Here is a 22412-nt window from a genome sequence, read left to right on the forward strand (position 1 = left end):
CGTATGACCTGCCCAAGATTGAATACTGACAGTCTGGCCCTGGAAGGGAAAAGCTTGCTGGACCCCTGACAATGACAGAGTGGTTTTCCAAAGATGCTTCATTTAGAACGATGTTTACATAAAAATGAGAGCGCATCCTTCACCCATTTCAAATGATAACATTTGTACCTGGAGACATCTCCCAGGGTGAGACAATGAGGGCCCTGGGGAGGGAGGGGAGTACGGATGGATCTGCAGTCTGCTGGCTGGTGCTGTGAAGTCTGGGCTCTAACACTCCAGACGCCAGCCCTCAGGTCCTGGGTTCAGCTTTGTGTTCAGGTTCTGGCCTCTGCCCGGAGCTCCTTACTCTTACTCTGAATAGTTTCTGGGGGTTTGCAGGCCCTGGCACCCATGGAACATGAGCCGCGCTGCCCGGGCCCCACCCAGGCCCCTGGGCCTGGGCCTGGGGCTCTGCGCCCGAAGCCCACTTGCAGCTGGAAGCCGGTGCTGCCCAAGGAGCCTGGGTGGGCTTCGCCCGGGGGTGTGAGTTCTGGACCTGTTAATCCAGGGGGGCCTCACTTCCCTGCTCCCGCTCCTGCTCCGGGGTGGGACCTGCTGTCCCCGGAGCCCCACACGGGCTGACGGCCCCGCCCAGTGGAGACCTGAGTGTTCTAGATTCCGGCGAGCGCTCAGCCTTTTCTCCTCCACTGCATTTAAGTCTAACTGACTATGGCCGAAGTGGTCTTGTCATCTCTTCCTGTAACTGAGGAAACGGAGACCCAGAGAAGGGGGGCGAGTTGTTCAGGTGTCATGGGGTCTGGCTGCCCCTTCCCAGTGGCGTGTAGGCAAAGGTCAACGGCGGGCTTACCCGGGAGTGGTCCTGCACGGGGTCCACTCAGGCCCTGGGGTCATCCTCTCACTGGCTGCTCCGAGCAGCAGCAGCCCCAAGGGAGGCAGGCCACAGAAAGAAGGGAGGGTGTATCCTGTATCTGGCTTTGGCAACGCATGCTGGGGCCTGAAGCTGGGCTCTGCTGCTCGCCACTTGTGGGGTCTTGGACTCAACTCCCTAAAACCTCTCTGGGCCTCCCTCTCCTGATGTGTGGGCTGACCGGGCGTGAGTGTGGAGCTTGGGAGCGGGCCTGGCACAGGGAGAGCTGCAGACGCCTTTTTGACTCTTGGACTCTTGGTGGCCTTGGGCCAGGAGCCCAGAGCACACCCCACCCCCTCACCACATGCAACTAAAAATGAATACAACTCTGAACTGTGTGTTTACGAAAATCCAAAACATTCAAGATTCAAGCATCTCAAGATGATTACGTCAAAAACATTTTTAATGGAAATCATCAAAATCTTAACAAAGGTGTTGAGGGGAAGGTCCCTGTGTTGACGTTGCCCTAAGCACATTCTCAGCTTCTCTGCTGGGGACACGGGATCCCAGGCTGGGTGGTATGTTTGAGGAAAAGGGGCTTCCTGTGTCTCCCAGGGCCCAGCTGGGTGAGCAGGGGGAAGTGGGGGTGTCCAGCTCGGGGTAACTTAGCTCTCTCGGGCTGTCTTTAGACAAATGTCCCACAGAATTTTGCCCAACTAGCTGCCAATTACTTTTCCTAATCCCGCCTGAAGTGTTGGCTGAGCACCTCGGACACAGGGGACGGAAAGCGGAGCCGGCTGACAGCCCAGCTAGTGCTGCTGCCAAGATAAACGTCATGAAGGGATGGAGAAGGGTCCCAGGGTGCTGGGGTGGGGGCGGGGGGGGGGACTCACGGCTGAGCTGCAGCCCTGGCTGGCTTCCACAGGGGAGAGGCCTGTGGGTGAAGGCAGGAAGCCGCAGCCAGCACTGTGCCTCGACTGTGTGCTTTTCCTTCCTCTGTTTTACCTGCATGCCCTTCATTCTCTCTTCCACTCCCTCCTGGTTTGGGCCCTGAGCGCGTCCTCAGGTGAGGAGGCAGAACCTCCGGTGGAGCCCGGTCTCCCTGCGGGCCTAGACCTCCAGGTTCTGAGGCTGGTTCTCCTCAAGCCTCCTCTCCCCTCGCCTGGCTTGAACGGGATGCAGGCAGGGTGTCCCTCCTCTCCTGAAGCAGGACAAAGGTACCCAATGCCTCAACTGTCCTTAAAGTCACCTTCACACCCCTTTAGTGAACTCCTCTCCCCATTATGTAGCCCGGAAGTGAGTGAGTAACTAAAATTCCAAAAACTAGTATTTGGCCGCCTTTCAGCACCTCCTGCCATTATTTTGAGCCCCTCTCTTTAGAATGTGCAGGGGCGGGCAAGAGCTCTTTTCAGCAATGATCCTACTGCAACAGGACAAGTCCTCGTGTAGGTCCTGTCACATTCTCTGCGTTGATTTAAAACAGTTTTTTGGAGGGGGAGGTAATTAGGTTTATTTATTTGCTTATTTATTTAATGGAGGGACTGGGGATTGAACCCAGGACCTTGGGCATGCTAAGCAGGCGCTCTATCACTGAGCTCTACCTTCCGCGACTCTGCATTGATTTTACATCCTGTCCATATGATCCAAATTATTTCCAATGCGATTAAAAATCTGCATGTGAAAACTTTGCGAGTGTTTATGTGTGGTTTTCTCAGTAGTCTGACCCAACGTTTTCATCAGATTCGTAAGGGGTTCTGCGACCAAAGAGGGTTGGGGACTGCTGGTCGGTACTGCGGGGCTGCTTCTGTTTCCAGCTTACTTGGTGCCCTCCGGGTATCTTACCCGAGGCGTCCTGATTTCCTGATTCCTGGCCGAGAGCTCTTTCACGGGGTCCTTTTTTCCCCTTATTCCCCTACAATGAGGCTTCATTTTCTGATTTGAACTCTAATTCGAGCTAACATCTCGTCCCCCGTTTACCGGCCGCCTCGAGGGCGCGCCGCGCAGCTGGGCCAGGCGGGGGCTTCCCTGCGCCGCCCAGTCCCCGCCTCTGCCGCCGCTCAGACATTCTTTCTGCGCCTTCTGATTGTCCCATAACCGCCTGCACTGCGGCCTCAGTGGGCTGCTGGGTGGGGGAGCTGGAAGAATTCTGTTGAAAAGGGGTTTCCGTTTCAGCTTAACTGCAGACGCTGAACTTTGTCGCTTCTGTCAAGCCTCAGGACTGCTGTGAGGACGAAGCTGGTGGCCCGCATGCGGGAGCTGCCCTGCCCAGGCAGAGGACTTGGGAGACATTGAGGGACACTTGGGTCCCACCAGCCAGAGCAACACTGGGCCAAGGCCAAGCCAACCCGCGGCTAAGGGGTGCTTTGCCGAGGAGGAGAGCTCTCGCTAGACGTGCTGGGAGAGCACGACGCCATCTAAGAGCAGGTCTTTTTCAGACACTTCACAGGGCGGCGGCGCCACGGAATCAGCTTCTTAGTGTTCCAGACACGGTGGTTAACTGATTCCTGTGTAGTATGGCGGCTGCTGACTGGGAAGGAGTGGGATCCAAGCTCTGCTTATTTGTGTAAGAAAGTCTTGAATCATCCCACGCCATGAAAGAGGCAGGCGAGGCACCCCTGTTCTGCGCCTGTGTGCCTGCTGTGTGCGTTTGTGAAGGTGAGTCAGGCTGCCAGCCACCCGCTCCAGACTGCGCGACAGATACTCTGTTGCCAACAGACCATCACTCTGAATCTTTTTGCTGTGAACACTGTGGTCACAATAGGATTAAGCTTGGAGAAAAGTTCGTGGAGGAAAATGTTGTGGGCCCTGCTCCCCTTGGTAAAGAAGACAGAACATGAGGGCACAGCCTGGACACGGTAGGGACAAGACGGGCTCCTGCAGTGACACAGGGAAGAGGGACATGGTGGGCTCGCCCACCCCAGCTCCAATCTGAAGGGCGGAGAGACCAGGTGGGGAAGCTGGGGACACCACAAGTCTGGTATGGAGGACAGGCTGGGTGACCTGTGAGGGGGTGCCTCAGGTGTGCCACACTGTGCCAGTAACAAGTCTATGCACCCCAAAGAGCTGCCACTCTGCCCAAACTCAGCCTCACTTTGGGGTTCATTGCACAAGAGGGCCTGGGAGCCAGGGAGGGAGCACAGGTGGGGCTTGGACAGTTGCAGCTCCTCCAGAGGACAACCGCTCAGACCACTTTTCATGAACAATCGCCTTGTTTCCACTTACAAGTTAGCCTCCTGGGTACTTGGTCCCAGGCTCTGTGAGCCCTCTGTGGGCTCCCTGGCCTTTGTCTCCCCCTATGAAGACATCTGTCTCATTGCTGGCAGAATAGATTCAAGGTCCAGAGGTGATACCAGGTCTGAAACAGCTGTGGCTTTACTGAAGTCAATTTCCCTGTGGCAGATGACATGTGAACTTCACCGATCGCTTGTGCCCAAAGCCACTTCTCTCATAGTGCTTCCTAACCAGCCGATGCCCACTGAACTCCTCTCCCAAGAACATCTTGAAGAGAGGCTGAGAAGAGGTAGAGAGATGCCAGCTCCGCAATTCCACCTCTGCCACCATCAGGAAGGGCCCCTGGAAGCATTGTCTGTGTGCTATGTCTGTGCTCATCTGTCCATTTCTCTTCCACACACACAGGCACGCACATGCACACAGGCACACACACATACACACACACACACAGGCACACAAGCACACACACACAGGCACACATTTACATGATCTTTAAAAATCCCTTTCTCTTTGTTTTCTTTCTCCTAAGCATCTGTAGCACATTTAAAATACTGACTATACTGTCTCATCAAATTAATTTCCAGGTTGTGTCATTTGGGAAGGGGGAGGAAAAGAAAGGGTTCCTAGTGAGACATTTTATTGATTCACTGGTTGATTCACTCAAGAGCCTGCTTTGTGCCGCACGCTGGGCTCGTGGTACAGGGCGAGGTGATGAATGGACCGTGCTGGCCTGCCCTGGCCTCGTGGGTGGGGGTCTGGCAGGAAGGCCCCGTGGAAGGCCCTGGCCCCACCTGCACCTCAGAGCTGACCCTCGGCTTGCTGGGGCAGCCCCTGCCCCAGAGGTGACCAGGCTCAGCTAAGGCCATCCTGTTTTGAGTCATTTTTGACTAGACTAGATATGATAGACTAGAACTCTGGACAATTATTAATTGACCAGCTGGCATCTCATAGATCACAGAGGAAGCTGTGGAAACTGAAGTGGCAAAACCAGTGGCAGAAGTGAGGACCCAGACTCGTGTCCCTCACCAGCTCCTCCAGGCGGCCCCGCCCGCCCTCTCCGGCGCTCTCCCTCCTGCACGTCTCTGTCCAATCCGATCCCTTCTCCCTCCCCGAGCCTCTCTTCCTTCTTCGTTGCCTTTTCCAAGTTAATTGTACGTAATATGGATTTGATGCTCATTGGAAGTTAGTTGTAGGATTTAGGAAGCAGAAGCTTGTCATTTAAATATTCAATGAGCCAAACACCTTACGGCTCCCTTAAGTGCCGCTCATGTCACATTCCCCCAGCGGCCCTGCCCGGCCTCCCCTGAGGCAGCGCAGGGACCTTGAACAGCAGCGGTTCTCTTCTTTCTGGAATGAGCCACGGTGATGAGGATGAGGATGTGGATCCGGGTGGCTGCTCTGTGCAGGGCCTGCAGCTGGGCTCTCACTAAGCTGATTCCATTCCTAGGACATCGGTTTACCTCCCTGGGAAATGCAGGCTTCCTTCAAGGAGGTGCAGCGAGGGCGTGCCTAGTACAGTGCTGGGCACCTGGAAGGATGCAAAAAAGTAACAAAATACCTGGTGTCCCCAGGAGTAATCATCCCAGCCCAGGGACACTGGGAGGCTGGTTCAGGGACCTCGGCATCATTTCCACAGAGAAGAACAAGACACAAAGGAGAGCTTTGTGTCCTCATCCACCCCTGAGCTGTGAGACATGCTCTTTTGGCTGATAGCCAGCCTTGGGGAGGGGTCATAAGCAGGCTCTCAGGATTGCACGGTTCCTCCTCATTAATTTCTTCCCTTGTCATTGTGTGTGAGCAGAAGTAGCATTAGGAGGGCGCAAGCAAGCGTTAGAACCCTTGACCGTAGCCCGGGCCCTCTCCCTTCCCAAGTACAGCGGTGCGGAATGGCGCGGTAAACGAGGACGTGCTCCCAGGTGGATGATTCCGCAAGTAAGGGAATGGTTTTATGAAGCGTTCTCAGTAACATGAGAAACGTTTACAGTATGAGGTTATGCTACAAAAGCACTCTCCAAAATTACGTATCACACAGTGTGGGCTCCACGGGCCACAGTGGTCCTGAGTGGGAGCCTGTGGTGTGTCCAGTGCTGGGATCACACCTGTCCGGGCGTCTGGGGGCTGGGTGGGCAGACGGAACGTGGAGGAGCTCGCTAGGAGGGACTCTGCCTGGAGGAAGAGAGATCCTGGCCAGCTATCAGGGGCCTGGCGGAGGGGCGTGGCCCTTCACCATGGTCCAGCCCCATGGACGTCCATCTGTGTCCTCAGGAGGACATAGCTGGGAATGCACAGGAGACAGCCTTCCACTCAGGGCTCTGTGGGGCATGGGAGGGAAGGCCTGAGTGCGTTTCCATCAGAGATCAGACAGGAAGGCGCCGGTGCCCTCCCTCACCCCCACCCCCACCCGGCTTTGCCCAGGCTGCCCCCTGCCTCTCCTGCAGAGGCTCGGGAGGAGGGGTGGGATAGCACGGCCCTGGGGACTAGTGTCACCCTATTCAAGAGGCTGCTGTACTGAATTAGCCATGTCTTTTATTTTTGTTTTCTGATGCTTTGACCTCTGGGGCCTTGCTGACCCTGGAGGGGCAGCCCCTCCCAGGACTGCTCAGTTCCTGGAGAGATTAACAACTCGCCCCAGGAGTGTGCTTTTCAAATGCAAAGCAACCAACCCAGAGCCCACCCCTGTCCCCACCTACTCTATGGGGGTCTCACCATGGGCCACTGTCCCCCTGCCCTAATCACTCAGGGCCGGGCACCAGACAACCAGGGACAGCCCCCCACCCCAGGGCCCTGGAATGACCGAAACCAGCCAGTGCCGGGCCTGCCTGGCCTGTCCCTTCTCATGGGAATCACAGTAAAGGCTCTTGTCCGTGTTCCCCCACCTCTGCCTCCTGACTTCCCTGGTGCCTCGCCGGGTACCTCCGACCCCTGAGCAGTGGGGTGTGTCCCCTCCTCTTGGGAACCGTGAGTAACAGACTATCTTTTCAATGGCATGGTCTCCTTCTCCCACCTGAGTTTCTATCAGTATGTTGTATTTTAGTGCACATGCCTGGAAGATGTAGGGGGCACCCTGGTGAGGATGCGGTGGGAACAAGAGCACCCAGCCCAGGTGACAAGGGCACAGGAGGGCAGTGAAGTGGACAGAATGAATGGTGATGCTACTGGGGGCAGCTGGACTTGAGCACATGAGAAACGCGCCCTGGGGCGCCCAGAACCATCAGATCTGGAGGCCCGTGCAGACATGAGCAGGCGTGGAGCCAGTGGGGTGGGAGTGGGCTCTGTGAGCAGCAGACTCCGAGGTGGCAGGGACCCACTGAGAAGCGGCTGGAGGCCCCAGGGCTGCGTGTGGGGATCTTCTCTGCCTCTGGACATGCTTCTACCTTGCCCAAGGTCAGCAGTGAGCACGCTGTACTTGGGTGATGGGGGGAAGGTTTGGTTTTAGTTTCATTTGTTTTTAACTGGTCTCATTCTCTGTAGAGAAAAGGTGAAATGACCCAGCAGGGCGGTGTGCTCAGCTGGGACCTTCTGCTGGTCTTGGTTGTAATGTGAAGCAGAAAACATGAACCTCCACACCCAGAGGCAGGAATCTGCCGAACACATCACGTGCTGATCAGCCGCACATCCCAGCTTGCGGCTGGAGACACTTTCACTAAGTTAAGTGGGAAACCACATGTGTCGCTGGCACAGATTCTCTGGCTAACTCCAGAGATGTGCTAATTTGACACAGCTGCAAGACAGCAGCCCATGGGGCCCGAAAGGAAGGGGAGGGACTTCTGCACTTTCCCGGGTTAAAGCTCAGGAATGAGGACCAGGGTGGGGCCCAGGGAAGCTGCGCTCAGCCCCAGGCCGGCAGCTGCAGCAGGAGGCCCCCGGCCTCAGCGTCAGGAGGCCGGCAGCTTTACACGCTGACCCTGCCACTGACGATCTTGAGTGCATCGTTTATCCTCTCTGGGCTTCAGTCTGCCCATTCGCGAAGCGCGGCCATCGTGCCTAGGTCATACTTTCAGACCCTGGTTTGCATGAAGTTTTCTCCCCCTCCGTTTCCACGCCCCTCACCCCAGATTCCAGCAGGGAGTATTCTGAGGGTGGCCCTGGAAGTCAGCAAGAAGAGATGGGTTTGAAGTCCTCTGACTCTTCTTTCCAAAAACCTAAGCCCCAGAAAGAGAGAGGATTGATGCGTATAAACAAAATGTCTTTGACAGAAACAGGGAGGGAGCCTGGGGCCTCTCCCTCACACTGGAAAGATGTCCCTGGGGCTTGGAGGGGTAAGGAGGACCAGAGAGGGGAAGAGGAGGAGCAGGAGAAAGAGGAAGATGGAGAAGATAAAGGGGGAGGGAACGGGAGAGCTTTGAGGCTCCTGAGGACACCTTTGTCCTGACAGCGTGACAAGCAAGAAAGACCCCAGGTAGCAACGGTGGCCAGTGTCTGAGGCACAGAGGTGATGTCCCAACCCTGAGCCCAAACTTGACCTGGATACCCGGCTGGAGGGGCCGTGCGGATGGGCTGAGACACAGCAGAAAGTGAGGGTCCCACCACATCCCACGTCTGTACCTGGTGGACGCTGCCGTGCGGAGCAGCCCCGTCACAGTAGGAGTGGGAAGAGGGTGACTCTTAGGATTAACTTAAAATGTTAACAATCTGGAGAAATGAGGCCAGAATGTCTTTCTGTACACATTAAACAATAACTTTTCATTCCTCCTCCACCCAGCTTCTGGTAAACTCTGCTCTGCCTGCTGTCTCTAAGAAGTTGTCTATTCTAGGTCCTCTTATAAGTGGAATGGCAGAGTACTTGACCTTTTGTGGGTTCTTTTACTCAGCATCACGTCTTCAAGGTTCACCCCTGTTCTAGCCTGGGTCAGAGTTTCCCTCCTTCTCAAAGCTGAATAATACTCTGTTAAATGTGTAGCTCACATCTTGTTTACTCATTCTGTTGGTTGATGGACGCTTGGGTTGCTCACAACTTTTGACTATTGTGAATAATGCTGCTGTGAACGTGAGTGCACAAGTGTCAGTCTGAGCCCCTGCTTTTAGTTCTTTGGGGTATACACCTAGGAGTGGAATTGCTGGATCACATGGCAATTGTATGTTCAAGTTTGCGAAGAACTGCCAAACTGTTTCCCGCAGTGACTGCTTCATTTTACATTCTTATCACTGATGAACCAAGGGTCCAATTTTTCCACATTCTTGCCAACACTTGTTATTTTTTTTTTCTATTTGAAATAAAAGCCATCCTAATGGGTGTGAAGGAATATTTAATTGTGGTTTTGATTTGCATTTCCCTAATGGCTAGTGATGGTCAGTATCTTTTCACATGCTTATTGGACATTTGTACATACACCTCGGAAAATGTCTATTCAAGTCCTTTGCCACTTTCCAACTGGGTTGTCTGCTGTTGAGTTTTAAGAGCTACTTAAATATTCTCGATATTAATCCTCAATTAGATATATGATCTGCAAATATTTTCTCCCATTCTTTGGGTTTTTGTTTTATTCTCTCGATAATGTCCTTTGATGCATCAAAGTATTACATTTTGATGAAGTCCCATTTATTTTTCCTTTTGATACATTTTTGTGTGTGTGTCATTTCCAAGAAATTACTGCCATATCCAGTGTCATGAAGGCTTCTCCCATATGTTTTTTCCTAAGAGTTTTGTAGCTTCAGTTTTCACATTTAGGCCTTGGCCAAGTTTGAGTTAATTTTTACATATTGTGTAAGGTAGGGTTCCGTTTTCTTCTTTTGCATGTGGATCTCCAGTTTTCTCAGCACTGTTGTTGAAAAGACTGTCCTTTCGCCATTGAATGATCTTGTTGAAATCAGCTGACCGTACATGCAAGGGTTTGATTCTGAGCTTTCTATTCTACTCCGTTGGTCTGTGTGTCTGCCTTATGCCAGCACCACACTGTTTTGCTTCTGTTGTATCTTGAGGTAAGTCTTGAAATCAGGAAATGTGGAACACCAAATTTGTTTTTCTTTTTCTAGATTGTTTGGGTATGTTGGTCCCCTTGAGATTGCATATAAATTTTAGGATGGGTTTTTCTATTTCTGCAAAAAATATTGAGATTTTGGTAGGGGTTATATTAAATCTATACATTGCTTTGGATAATATTGTCATCTTAATAATCTTAGTTTTCTAATCCATGAACATAGGATGTTTTTTCACTTACATATTTCTTCTTTAATTACTTCCAGCAATGCTTTGTAATTTCCAGTGTACAAGTATTTTGCATCCTGGGTTAAATTTATTTCTAGGTAATTTATTCTTTTTGATTTATTGTAAATGCAATTGTTTTCTTAATTTCCCTTTCTGATTGTTCATTATTAGCATATGGAAATGCAACTGATTTTTGTGCGTTGATCTTTTATCCTGAAACTTTGCTGAATTTGTTTATCAGCTCTAATGGGTTTGTGCATGGGTGTGTGGGGGGGTGTGTGTGTGTGATCTTTAGGGCTTTCTACACAATCATGTGGTTGTGAACAGAGATACTTTTACTTCTTTCTTTCCAATTTGTATGCATTTTATTTCTTTTTCTTGCCTAATTGCTCTGGTTAGAACTTCCAATGCTATGTTGAATAGAAGTGCCAAAAGGGAAAATCTTTGTTTTGATCCTGATTGTAAGGGAAAAGCTTTCAGTCTTTTACCACTGAGTATGATGTTAGTAGTGGATTTTCATATACGGCCTTTATCACATTGAGGAAATTTTCTCCTAGTTCTAATTTGTCAAGTTCTTTTATCATGAAAGGGCATTGAATTTTGTTAGGTGCTTTTTCTGCATTAATTCAGATGATCATGTGGTTTTCTTTCCCCTGCATTCTGTTAATGTGGTATATTACATTGATTGATTTTCATGTGTGCAGCCATCCTTGCATTCCAAGAATAAGTCTCATGTGGTCATAGTGTATAATCCTTTCAATATGCTGCCAAATTTGATTTGCTAGTACTTGTTGAGGACTTTTTCATCAATATTCATAAGGGATATTGGTCTGTTTTTTTTTCTCTCCCCTTGTAGTTTCTTTGTCCTTGGTGTCAAGTTAATGCTGGCTTCATAAAATTAGTTAGGAAGTGTTTCCTTTTCAATTATTTGAAAGAGTTTGAGAAGGATGGTGTTAACTCTTCTTTAAATGTTTAGTAGAATTCACCAGTGAAGCCACCTGGTCCTGGGCTTTTCTGTTTTTGGGAGGTTCTTGATCAGTCTTGATTCAATCTCCTCACTAGTTATAGGTCTATTCAAACGTCCTATTTCCTCATGAGTCAGTTATAGTAGATTTTGTGTTTTTAGAAATGTTTCCATTTCATCTAGATCATCCAATTTGTTAGTGTACAATTGTTTGTCATATTCTCTTATAAAGCCTTTTATTTCTATAAAATTGGTGGTAACATTATATCTCCACTTTCATTTTTGATCTTAGTCATTTGTAGTGTCTGTCTTATTTTTCAGTCAGTGTAGCTAAAGTTTTCTCAATTTTGTTGATTTTTGCAGAACCAACATTTGGATTTGCTAATTTTTCTGTATTGTTTTTCTATTCTTTATTTTATTTCTCTACTCTAATTTTTATTGTTTATTTAATATCTTTCTTCTGCTAGCTTTAGATTTAGTATGTTCTTTTTATAGGTTCTCAAGGTGCCAAGTTAGGTTGTGGATTTGAGAGCTTTCTTCTTTAATGTACGCATTTAGAGTTATACATTTTCTCTTAGCACCATTTTTGCTGCATCCCATAAGTTTTGGAGTGCTGTGTCTTCATTATCATTTGTCTCAAAGTATTTCTAATTTCCTTTATGATTTCTTCTTTGATCTATTGATTATTTAAGTGTGTGGTGATTAATTTCCACATATTTGTGAAGTTTCTAGTTTTCCTTCTGCTGTTGATTTCTAGTTTCATTCTACAGTGATTGGAAAAAGAGACTTTATATGATCTCAATCATTTAAAATTTATGGGGAATTGTTTTGTAGCCTGGGGAGGGGATGGAATCAGGGGAGTAAGAACACCACAAAACTCTCCTACCATTGTGAAGACCACTTTTTCTGGATTGGGAATTTACTTAGTTGCTGTAAATCTTTGGCTGTCTTCCAGAACTCCAATGAAATTGGTCCCGACAGTTTCTGTTTTTATGTGCGTGATATTTCTGTGGGGTGAGAGAGTTTGAAGCTTTCACGTCTGCCTTTTTGCTGACATACCTCCTCCAACAAAATCTTTAATTATATATTAACATGTTATCATTTCAGCCGAAAGCCTTTTTGAATCATTGTGGGTTGTAGCTCGGAATAAATACATGAACACTTGGACAACTTACCATGCATCCTGGGTCCATCTGCAAGGACGTCCAGTGTGAGGGCCGAACCCCACTTCATACTGATGTTTTCACTGAGAAATTTAAGAAAGGGGATTATTTGGGGACCCATGAGTGCTTCTGGAGATAAACTTCTGTGAAGTCATGCCTCTCCTTTTCCTAGGCAATCTTACCCACAGGCATTTGAAATTCTCTGCAGCTAGTTCACCAATCTGGTAGAAACTTCTACTTTCTTCTTCTTATTTCTTATTATTTCTTACCCATTGTATGTGTATGTATGTCCACACATGCTATAGAGAGTGCCCACCTCACTGTCCCCTCAACTGGCCCCCCCTTTACCTGCCACCCTAAGAAACCCAGGGAACCTGGCCTCATTATTTCTCCCAAGGACCTCAAAAGTTGATGAACATCTTGCAAATCCCTTCACAACCTCCTGCCACAAGGTCTTCCTATCCCCTCAGCCCCTACTCCAGCCCTGCGCTGGTTTTGGAGCTAAAGGGCTTTCTGCTCGGGACTAGATAGCCAATTAGTAGCAGAGCTGGAGAGAGAACAGAGCTGGAGGCTTTTTGTTGGCTCCAGTGCCACCTGAGCCCAAGTTAATTAAAATCCCTGCATGGCCAAAGACGGTGCCCAGGGTTCTCCTCTCTGACAGGTCATGCAGAGAATTTGGAGTTGCTGCAGCGGTGCCTCACTCCCAGGCCAGAGGAAAAGTCTGGCTCCTCCTTCCATCAGCCTGGCCCCGTAAGACCGTGAGCCCAAGAGGTGCTGGATGGCACACTTTGTGTCATGGCCTGAAAACCAAAGACAGATGCAGAGAGAGTGGGTGAGAGGACATCTGGCCCCGTGGAGGGTTCCCAGTGCTGGCAGATGCCACTTCTCCAGCTGAGGCTGAGGCTGAGATCCATCCAGCCCAAAGGCTGCTGGCAGATCCTCTGCATCTTTGGGACCTGGCCCATGGGGGACCAGGAAACTGGGAAGGAAACCTCCCTAGGACATCTAGTCCAGGCTACAAGGCCTGCTGTTTTCCAGTTGTGAAACAATAGCAAAAAGGCATTGAAAGTTTCCTTTCCCTGATGAGCCCCGTTCCCCTTCCTAGGATTAGGAGAAAGAGAAGCAGCTCCAAGCCTGGAGGACGTGGATGACTCAGATGACTGTTCCAGCTGGGAGGAGGCTTAGATTTGATCCACTCCAGCTTCCTTGTTTGGCAGATGGGGAAACAGAGGCCGAGAGGTGAAGTGATTTTTCTAGTCTCACAAAGCAGTGGAAAACCCAAGCTTGAATCCCAGAATGCTCCCATTGTGGATTTTTTTGAAGCAGAAGACGCATTTTTATTACTTTCATGTAAAGGAGTTTGGATTTGCAAGCACACTCGTCTGTGTACAGATTCCGAGGAAAGAGACCTTATGGGAACAGCCAGGCCAGCCCAGCGCACCCCTTGGCTGGTGGTTCACGCACTGGCTTATTTGCACAGGCTGCATTTGTGGCCTTGCTGGTTTCTTTCTTTTTAAAGGAAGTATCAGCTATCAAAGGAAGGGGGCTCAGGACAACTCAGCCTTTGGTTGATAATGTGCACCAAAGTCGTGCTGACTAAAAGGGAAAGCTTGGTCCTCTTTTCTGGGGCTGTGGCCTGCCTCGTTCACCCTACGGGAAGGCTAAGCATGGGGCTTTAACCCCATCACTGACTTACTTGACTTCAACTAGTGTGTGCAAATATATGCAAGTATAGGGTAGATGGTGGTCCCATCTTTCCTCAGCAGCATCTCCCTCTTTCTTTCAGACTCATTTAATGATGCAATTAGTAGAACCTGATAAAAACAAAACGACCCAGAGAACTGGGCCAGCTGCATAGGTGTGAGACAGAGGGCCCTACATTTGTTTTCATGCTCTGCTATTGATGTCTTGAAATTCTTAATAATTTTTGAACAAGGGACCCCATGATTTCATTTACCTCCTTTGCAAATGACGTAGCTGGTCCTGTTACCGATATGTGACTTCCAATTTTGGTTCAAAACCTGTGACTTTGGCCAAATTTTCCACTCTTTGGGCCTCTGCTTTCTCATCTGTTCCCTCCACAAGGGCAGTGGCTGCATATTTATTTACTGCTAAACTCCCAGTCCCTAGCATGGTGCCTAACACACGTAGGTGCTCAAAAAATACATGTGGAAGGAATGACTCAATGTCAAATAAAACCTGTCTCTGAAGATTTCAGAAGGAGTGCTGAATTACAAAAATATACCTCTTAAGAGTGATAGAGACGAGCCTTCTGAATGGTCATTATGACATCAGTATGAGAAAAACAGCTCTTATCTTCTGTTTCTGTGACAGCGAAGCTGGTAATCTACTAACTAGTGGAGAAGAGCAAAAGAAAACGGCCTTCTCCGTGGATAAACCCGGGACTGGTGCCAGACGTGTCATTGGATCTTATGAATTCTTCATCTTTACATAAGCATTCTTGGAAAGAGGCCTCACGTGCTATAAAACTGCATCTGGTTATTGCGTCTCAGGCCAAGGTCTAGTTCAAATGCAATCTGGGAAAAAGCACCATTTGGAAAAGCTGTTTGCCTGCAGAACTGTATTCCTCATTAATATTTTGGTCTCACTCAAGACACAGGCAGAACTAAAGGCTGGCCTGGGAAGCGAGAGGATTTCTTGTAAGAATGTCTCTAGGCAGCAGCATGGGTCTGCAGGGGTAGAAACTCAGCATTGGCGCTGGCAGACCTGTGAGGGATCTGATCAACAGCTGGGCTGGTCACCGCTGCCTCAAGACTTCTCAATCTTCCCAGCCTCCTTCCCGCCCCCATCCCCGGTGCATCTCCGGGACCACGTTGAGGGCGGGCTTTCCTGCTGAGCTGTGGGCAGATGCAGGCACAGCGGAGCTCAGATTGACGCGCAAGCTCCTCAAAGTCAGGGCCAAGGCCAAAGACAGCGCACAGACCACAGTGGGTCCTGGCTAAGGCTCCCTACCGTGTGTCGGGTAATGTGGGAGGTGTTCCACGTGTGTGACGCTCCATTCCCAGAACTCCTGAAAGTAGCTCTTATTTTACCCACTTTTAAGGTGAGGAAGATGAGGCTTAAGTAGGTGAAGTAACTGGGCTGAGTTCATACATTTCTTAGTGGTCCAGTCAGGCTTTGAACCCAGAGCCCTCGGGCTCTGCAGCTCATGCTTACACGCTTCTTTTTTTTCTCGCCTACTTTCTGCCTCTTGATTTTCGGCTGGGCCACGACTTGCCGATGGATTTTGGGTGGGCATGATGTGGGCAGTGGTTCTAGAAGTGCTTGCCGTGACAAAACCTGCCTGAGGTGACCACTGTCCCTCAGTCTCAGTCCCAAAATGGGCCACGTGGAACAGACTGGAGCCCAGAGTCACTGTGCTTTGGGGCCATTTGTCACCCAGCACCACTGCAGCAGTAGCTGACTAGCACAAGCCTTGTTTCCTCCCTGGTAAAGACGGCCAAGATGATCGATTCATTAATTCAATGAACACTGATGGATTATGTGCTCTGTGCGAAGCCCTGGGCTTGGTTCTGGGGAGACAGTAGTTCATGCGTCCGACCCCACAGGCTTCCTCAGTTTTGTCTGCTGGCTCGGCCTTCCCTATCCAGCTGCTAAGTGCTAACACGAAGGCCCCACTCCAGACCCTCTCATTTCCCTATTCTGTTCCTGGGTCGTCTGGTCTCTGTCCACTGCTTACTTCCACCTGCGTCCAAGGCTCTCCATTCCGTTCCCAGCGCTCGCTGTGTGGCTGAACAGATTTCAGCTGCTGACTTCACTTTGCCACCTGCAATTGACAGACCCTTCAAGCTCAACATTTCCTCGACTGAACACACTCCTTTCCCCAAATCTGGGCCTCCTCCTGTTGGTCCCCGTTCTGTGCGGTCAGAGAGCATCACGATCGCCCGCCACGGAATCCACTGGCTGGGTGCTTGTCTCTCTTGTGAGAAGGCGGCTCTGTAGGGATTGAACACCTTCGCCGACACAGCCAGGCCCTCCCCTCTCACAGTGTCTGGGCCTTCCTGAGGTCTGGCCTCAACTCACCATCCAGGTCTCATCTCTCTGCCCAGGCACCTAACATCCTCCCCAAGAAAGGGAAACACACACAGGGGCAGGTGGGCTGTGAGCCATTGCCCCGACCAGGCATGAGGACCCTGGTGTCCAGGCCTCACCTGTGGCTCCCAGGAGCTACCCTCCCGGAGTCTGAGTCTTTGGACCGGGTACGTGCTCCCTCCTTACCGCACTGCCTCCTCCTCCCTCCCCTGTCTCCTCTAGTGCGTCCTCCCCACTTTCCAAACCGCCTTGTGCAAGAGAGACAAAGAAGCAGACGGGGAGGGCCTGTGGGCTCCAACCCTCACGTCAGAATCCACGTTGACCCCCTGGGGCTAGTTTATTATCTTTTGTCTTTTATATCTTAAAGTATAGCAGGTTCTAACCTCCTTATTCTTTTCTGGAAATGCCCCCCTTTTACTTCTTTCCCAGAAGGCCCATTTAAATCTGGGCTTTGCCCTTAGTGATGTTTGGATCTGAAGAGCTGGGAGAGAAAGTGAAATGGTTCGAGCTAACATTTTCTTTTGTATCAAGAGTTCAGGCTTATTTTTTTTCCGGTTGAGACCTTGGTCCAAAGTCCACATTTCCGACAGCACATCTGAGGGCGCGGGCCGGGGAGCTCACGCACGCTGTTTGTCTTGGCTCGGTGTCCTGCGCGACGGGCACTCAGGGTAGGCGGCAGCCCAGTCCTGGGCCCGGCTAGAGACGAGGTCAGCCAGCCTCCCGGGGGCCCGCCCCTCACCCCTGGGCCCGCGTCCTTCCTGCTGTTCCCTGTGGGCCCCTCTCTGTGCCCCTGTGGTCTCTGACATTGGCCTGTGCGCCTCTGCTCTTTGAGGACAGTGGTGGCCGCTGGTTAGAGACAGTCTGAGCAGATCGAGAGGTAGATGGGGAGTGGATGAGTCCCCAGGAGTCTCTCTGAGCAGAGGTCATGATGGCGTCCAGAGTCTGGCTCCAGGCCTCTGCCCATGGACCACTACCCTCCTGCCACGCACGGTCCCCAAGCTGTAGCCAGACCCCAAAAGCCCTCCCGACCCGTAAACCTGACTGATGAGAGCTGCCCTGTCCCCATCTGTTGGACTCTGCCTTCCCACCCCTGCAGCATCTTCCCTGACGCCCCACACCCCATCTAAAACCCTCCTCTGCTGTGCCCAGGAGCTCCCAGGGCCCCCTGAGGCCCCTCCTTGCCTTTTTGCCTGGAAACTCCCCCAGCCTCTCCTCAGCAGGGGCCCAGTCTCCTCTCCAGCTGATCTTCTCAGAGGACCAGGCTCTGCAGACTCAGGGCCTCGCAGGAGCTCGGGGCTCAGGAGCCAGGAGCCCCAGGTGCCTGGGCCTCTGGGGGTGTGGGGCTGGGCTTCGAGCGGCTTCCAGTCCTCAGGGCGGGTGGGGATGGCCACGTTTGGACTGGGGCTCTAGCACCATTTTGACTGCATTTTGGACTTTGTGAGCTGGCAGGGACCCTGACTGCAGCTAATGACGCCTCTTCTGTGAGAACGTGCCTGGCGGTCCGCCCACCTGACCCAGAGCCCGAGCCCGGGGCCTGCAGGAGGCAGCATGGGAGCAAGGCTTGGGTCTGGGTCAAGCCGAGTTCCAACCCCACCGTTATCACCGACTGGCCGCACGGCCTTGTGCGGGTTGGATAGCTGACCCTCAGTCCCCTCTGCTGTGAAGTGAAGACAACACCAAATTATCAAATCGCTGTGAGAACGGAAGCCAACGGATGTGAACTGCCCCATCTGAGGCCCCACGCACAGCTCTCTATAAACCCTAACCATCCCCTCCATAGCTCCTTTCCAAGTAAGAGATCACTTGCCTGTTTGCAAAGTGATCCAGAACTTTCTGGGAAAACATGGTGCTAAAATAGAGGCCTTGGAAGCTGAGTGTGTGGCTCTGCCTCTGTCACAGCACAATGTGACCACGTCACCCACAACCACTCTGGGCTGTGCTTTGCTGATGGGGACAGCGAGCAGCTGGCCTGGACGACACAGAGATATTCGGGGAGGAGGCAGGGACAGAGGGTCACCCTCAGGGTCCCCGCTGCCTTTGCTTGGCAGAAGGCTTTGTACCTACAAGGAGAAGTTAAAACCTCAGGACGAGGAGGAAACTGGGGCAGCTCTGGCGTTCTGGAACTGAGGCACTGTGGCCTCGCACGTGGCAGGCTCCGGGCTGCACCCCGAGTCACCCCCCAACAAAGGCCGGCTCACCCACCTGGCGAGGCGAGTTCTTCTGCGGGAGAGCAGCGCCAGGATCAGCTCGTAACCGAGCTGGCTGAACGACACTGATTGTAAAAAGGGCGTGCTGACTTGTCGCAAGGCGCCATATGGTTGATTACTTCTAATAAAATGAGCTCACATTGAATTGCCAATCTGTCCCAGAAAAGACAGCCGAGGTTGACTGAGGGCTGCGAGTCTTTGGAAACCACACCATGGATACAGAAATTGAACTCAGCTGTCGCTAACCTGGAGCCGAACGCGGCCAGCAGAGCCGTGCTGCCGGGCTGCTCTCTACAGGTGATGGGGTTAGGCCAGCGTGGGGTCAGCTCCTCACCGGGGGCGGCCAGATGGCCTGTGCCAGCTGCTCACACATCTCCAAGTCCTCTCCGGGTTCCTTTCATTCCCTCCCCTCCCCTCTCCTCTCATGAGGTATAGTGCCAGGTGGGAGGGCAAGTGAGGAGGGGGCTGCGAAGAAAAGCTCCGGGGAGCAGCCTGCTTTGTGACTTGGGACAGGATGGCCCTGCTTGTTGCCTTCCTTCTAAGCCCAGCCCGGGGCAGTGGCTACAAGCCACGTGTGGCTATTGAGTGCTTTGTTGTTTTATTTTATTCTTTAATTGAAGTATAGTTGATTTGCAATCTTGTGTTAGTTTCAGGTGTACAGCAAAGTGATCCCGACATACATATATATATGTATATGTATGTATTCTTTTTCAGATTCTTTTGCATCACAGTTTAAGATATTGAGTATAGTTCCCTGTGCTCTACAGTAGGATCTTGTTTATCTGATTTATATATAGTAGTTTCTGTCTGCTAATCCCAGAGTCCTAATTTATCCTTCCTCCACCCTTTCCTCTTTGGTAACCAGAAGTTCGTTTTCTATGCCTGTGAGTGTTTCTGTTTTGTAAGTAGGTTCATTTGTGCCTTTTTTTTTTTTGATTCCACATGTAAGTGATAATCATATGGTATTTGTCTTTCTCTGTCTGACTTCACTTAGTCTGATCATCTCTAGGTCCATCCATGATGCTGCAAATGGCATTATTTCATTCTTTTATGGCTGAGTAATATTCAATTTTATATATATATATATATATATATATATATACACACACATCACATCTTCTTTATCTATTCATCTGTCGATGGACACTTTGATTGCTTCCATGTCTTGTTTATAGAAAATAATGTGTTGAGCACTTTAAATGTGGCGATTCCAAATGGAGATGTGCTGAGGTGTAAACCATAGCCTGGATTTCAAAGATTCAGCCCAAAAGAAAAAAGAAGGTAAAAAAAGTCATTACTTTTATACTGATTATGCATTGAAATAGCGGTTTTGATATGCTGAGTTAAAGAAAACATCACTAAAATTAACTTCACTTGTTTCTTTCTCTTTTCGTGTGGCTACTGCAAAATGTAAGATCACATGTGAGGCTCACGTTGAGATTCTGTCGGTCGGCACTGGTCTAGAAAGAATCAGACTTGTAAAGAGGCCTGAATGGACCATCTTGGCTGACTGGGCAGATACTCACTGAGCACCTTCTGTGTGCCTGTGTTAGGCACGGGCGGGGGTCATTCCCTCATCCCACCCGCAGCTGCCTGCACTGAGCTGCTGGAGATGGGAAGCGAGGTTACATGCTCCAAGGGCCAGGGAGGGAATGGCCCCATTGTGGGGCTTGGGGAGCAGCACCCATGGGTACCCTGAGTCATACCGTTGACATCTCCCTAAGAATGTCCAGTCTGGGAGTGGGTCCTAAACATGTCACAACCCCGCAGATGTCTAGCACCGTCATGGGCATCCCACAGAAGCACATGGGCTGAGACAGTGGGGGGTCAGCTCAGACCACAAGTCCTGAGAGCAGGCTGACCTATGACCTCCTCCACTGAATACCACGTGACTCCCGAGGTCAGCCCTGGCTCATCTTGGACAGATGGAGCTGGAGCCAGGCGGAGTGACCACCCCTGCACTGGTTGGCCTTAGCAGGTGAGGGTGCACAGTGAGGGGTTCCTCTCCCCTCCCTCCCCTCCCTCCCTCCCTCCCTCCCTTCCATCCTTCTTCCATCTGTCCATCCCTCCTTCCACCCACTTCCTTCCTTTCCTTTGATGCCTGGGTCTAAGCCCAGGAAGAGAGCAGAGCTCCCAGAAACATAAAAGCTGAAGATAAACCCTACAGCTTCCTTTGTCTTCCCTGAATCTGGTTCCGGCTCCCACCAGCTCAGCCCTAATTGAGTTAGTCCTTGAGTGAAAGTGGGGTTTAAAGATGTTAAAATGTGGCTTAATCACAAGTGACAGGTGGGATGTGGGTGAAGGGCAGAGAGGAGGGCTCTGTGGTCGCCTTCCTGCCCTTTCATTAGCGCTCCAGCCAGTGCTTTCAAACTGCTGACCATAGGCCTTAGGGGATTGGAAATCACTTTAGTGGATTTCAGCCAGTCTGTTTGAGATGTGGGGGTGGGGTGGAGAGAATAGAAAAGACTCACAGAAGGCACTGCACGTAGTAAAGGGAAGTATTGCTTCTGCATCTTGATTCAGATGTGTGCGAGTGTGTGCAGGTGTACTGAGCAGTGGGTCATGAGCAGAAAAGTTTGAAAGCTGCTCTCTGATGTATCAGGTGCTTCTAGAAGTCGAGGTCTTGGGTAGCTGGGTCTGGAGACAGGGTAATTTCCAGAGTGGAGTAACCATCAGCCAAGCCTTGCTCTGCGACAGGACCAGGGAAGGACTCCAGAGGGGCCGGGCCAGGGGACTTGGACACGGGAGTGATGGGCTGTGGGACAGGACAGGCAGTGGGGGGAGGGAGGCGGGCGGAGCAGTGAGCCCCCAGTTCTAACCCCACCTGAGCGCAGTGGACCCCGGTGGCCTTGGCTCCCATCCTGCAGAGTGAGGGTCTCTGTCTCCGCACACTCGTGTGCTAAGGGGCGTCAGCGGGCAGAGGGCTCCAGGGCAACTTCAGACCACACTCAGCAGACCTCCGCAGGCAGTTGCCCTCCGTCCAGCAAACCTGGCAGATGACTTTCCTGTCTTGATTTTTAAGGAATACATCTTACTCACTTGCCTTTCATCCTTTATGGGTCACATTAGCCAAAGGACCTGTTAGTCAAATGGCAAGCATTTGGAATTCACATCAACCTATGTATTCTATTTCTAAAACAATTTTTTCACTGAAATTTTTCTTTTCATTCCCAGTCTATTTTATCCCCCATTAGACTTAACAGATCAGATCAGAAAGTGGGGGTACATCTAGAAAAAACAAACAGAACGATGAAATAAATCCCAGATGAAACGCAGGTCCGTGGAGGGAGCAGTTCAGCCTCTCGGAGAGCAAAGTCTGGATCTGCGCTGGGGGTCCAGCCCGGTGGCCGTGCGAGGGCTCCCGGTGCCTCTAAGGATGTGAGCCGTGGTCTGGGACCCGCACGACCCTTCGCACCGGGCAGGACCCACAGAGCCTCACAGAAAAGTGGAACTTTAGCTCCAAGATGAACTCTGACTTTTTTTTTGTTATTCTATTTATTATTATTTAAAATTATTTATTTATTTTTATATAAAAATTGTATCGACTTTATACAAAAATATTATTTATTTTATACAAAAATATTATTTTTATGATTATTATTTTTTATGTTTTATTTACTTAAAAATAAAAGCAGGCCCTGCGCTTCCAGAGCCGTGTGGAAGCTGCACAGAACAGGCTATTTCTGTCCAAAGAAACCCGCGTCTAACAGGCCAGCGAGCTAATGGCTGTTTCGGTGGCTGTAACCTCTGCCTCCGAGGCCGGTCCAGGGGGAGGGTCATTTACTTCAGGTTAACACACTCA

At 50.6% G+C, this 22412-nt stretch overlaps 1 long non-coding RNA gene across 1 annotated transcript; it reads left to right on the forward strand.

The window, feature by feature from the left end:
* Positions 1–3359: 3359 nt before the first annotated feature.
* On the forward strand, positions 3360–21979 carry LOC140699724 (uncharacterized). The gene is made up of 3 exons (XR_012077971.1): positions 3360–3502; positions 19786–19891; positions 21785–21979. It is a non-coding gene; the product is annotated as an uncharacterized lncRNA (long non-coding RNA).
* Positions 21980–22412: the final 433 nt, after the last annotated feature.

Source organism: Vicugna pacos, chromosome 11 (genome assembly GCF_048564905.1).
Source record: "Vicugna pacos chromosome 11, VicPac4, whole genome shotgun sequence".
In the NCBI taxonomy this organism is placed as follows: Eukaryota; Metazoa; Chordata; class Mammalia; order Artiodactyla; family Camelidae; genus Vicugna; species Vicugna pacos.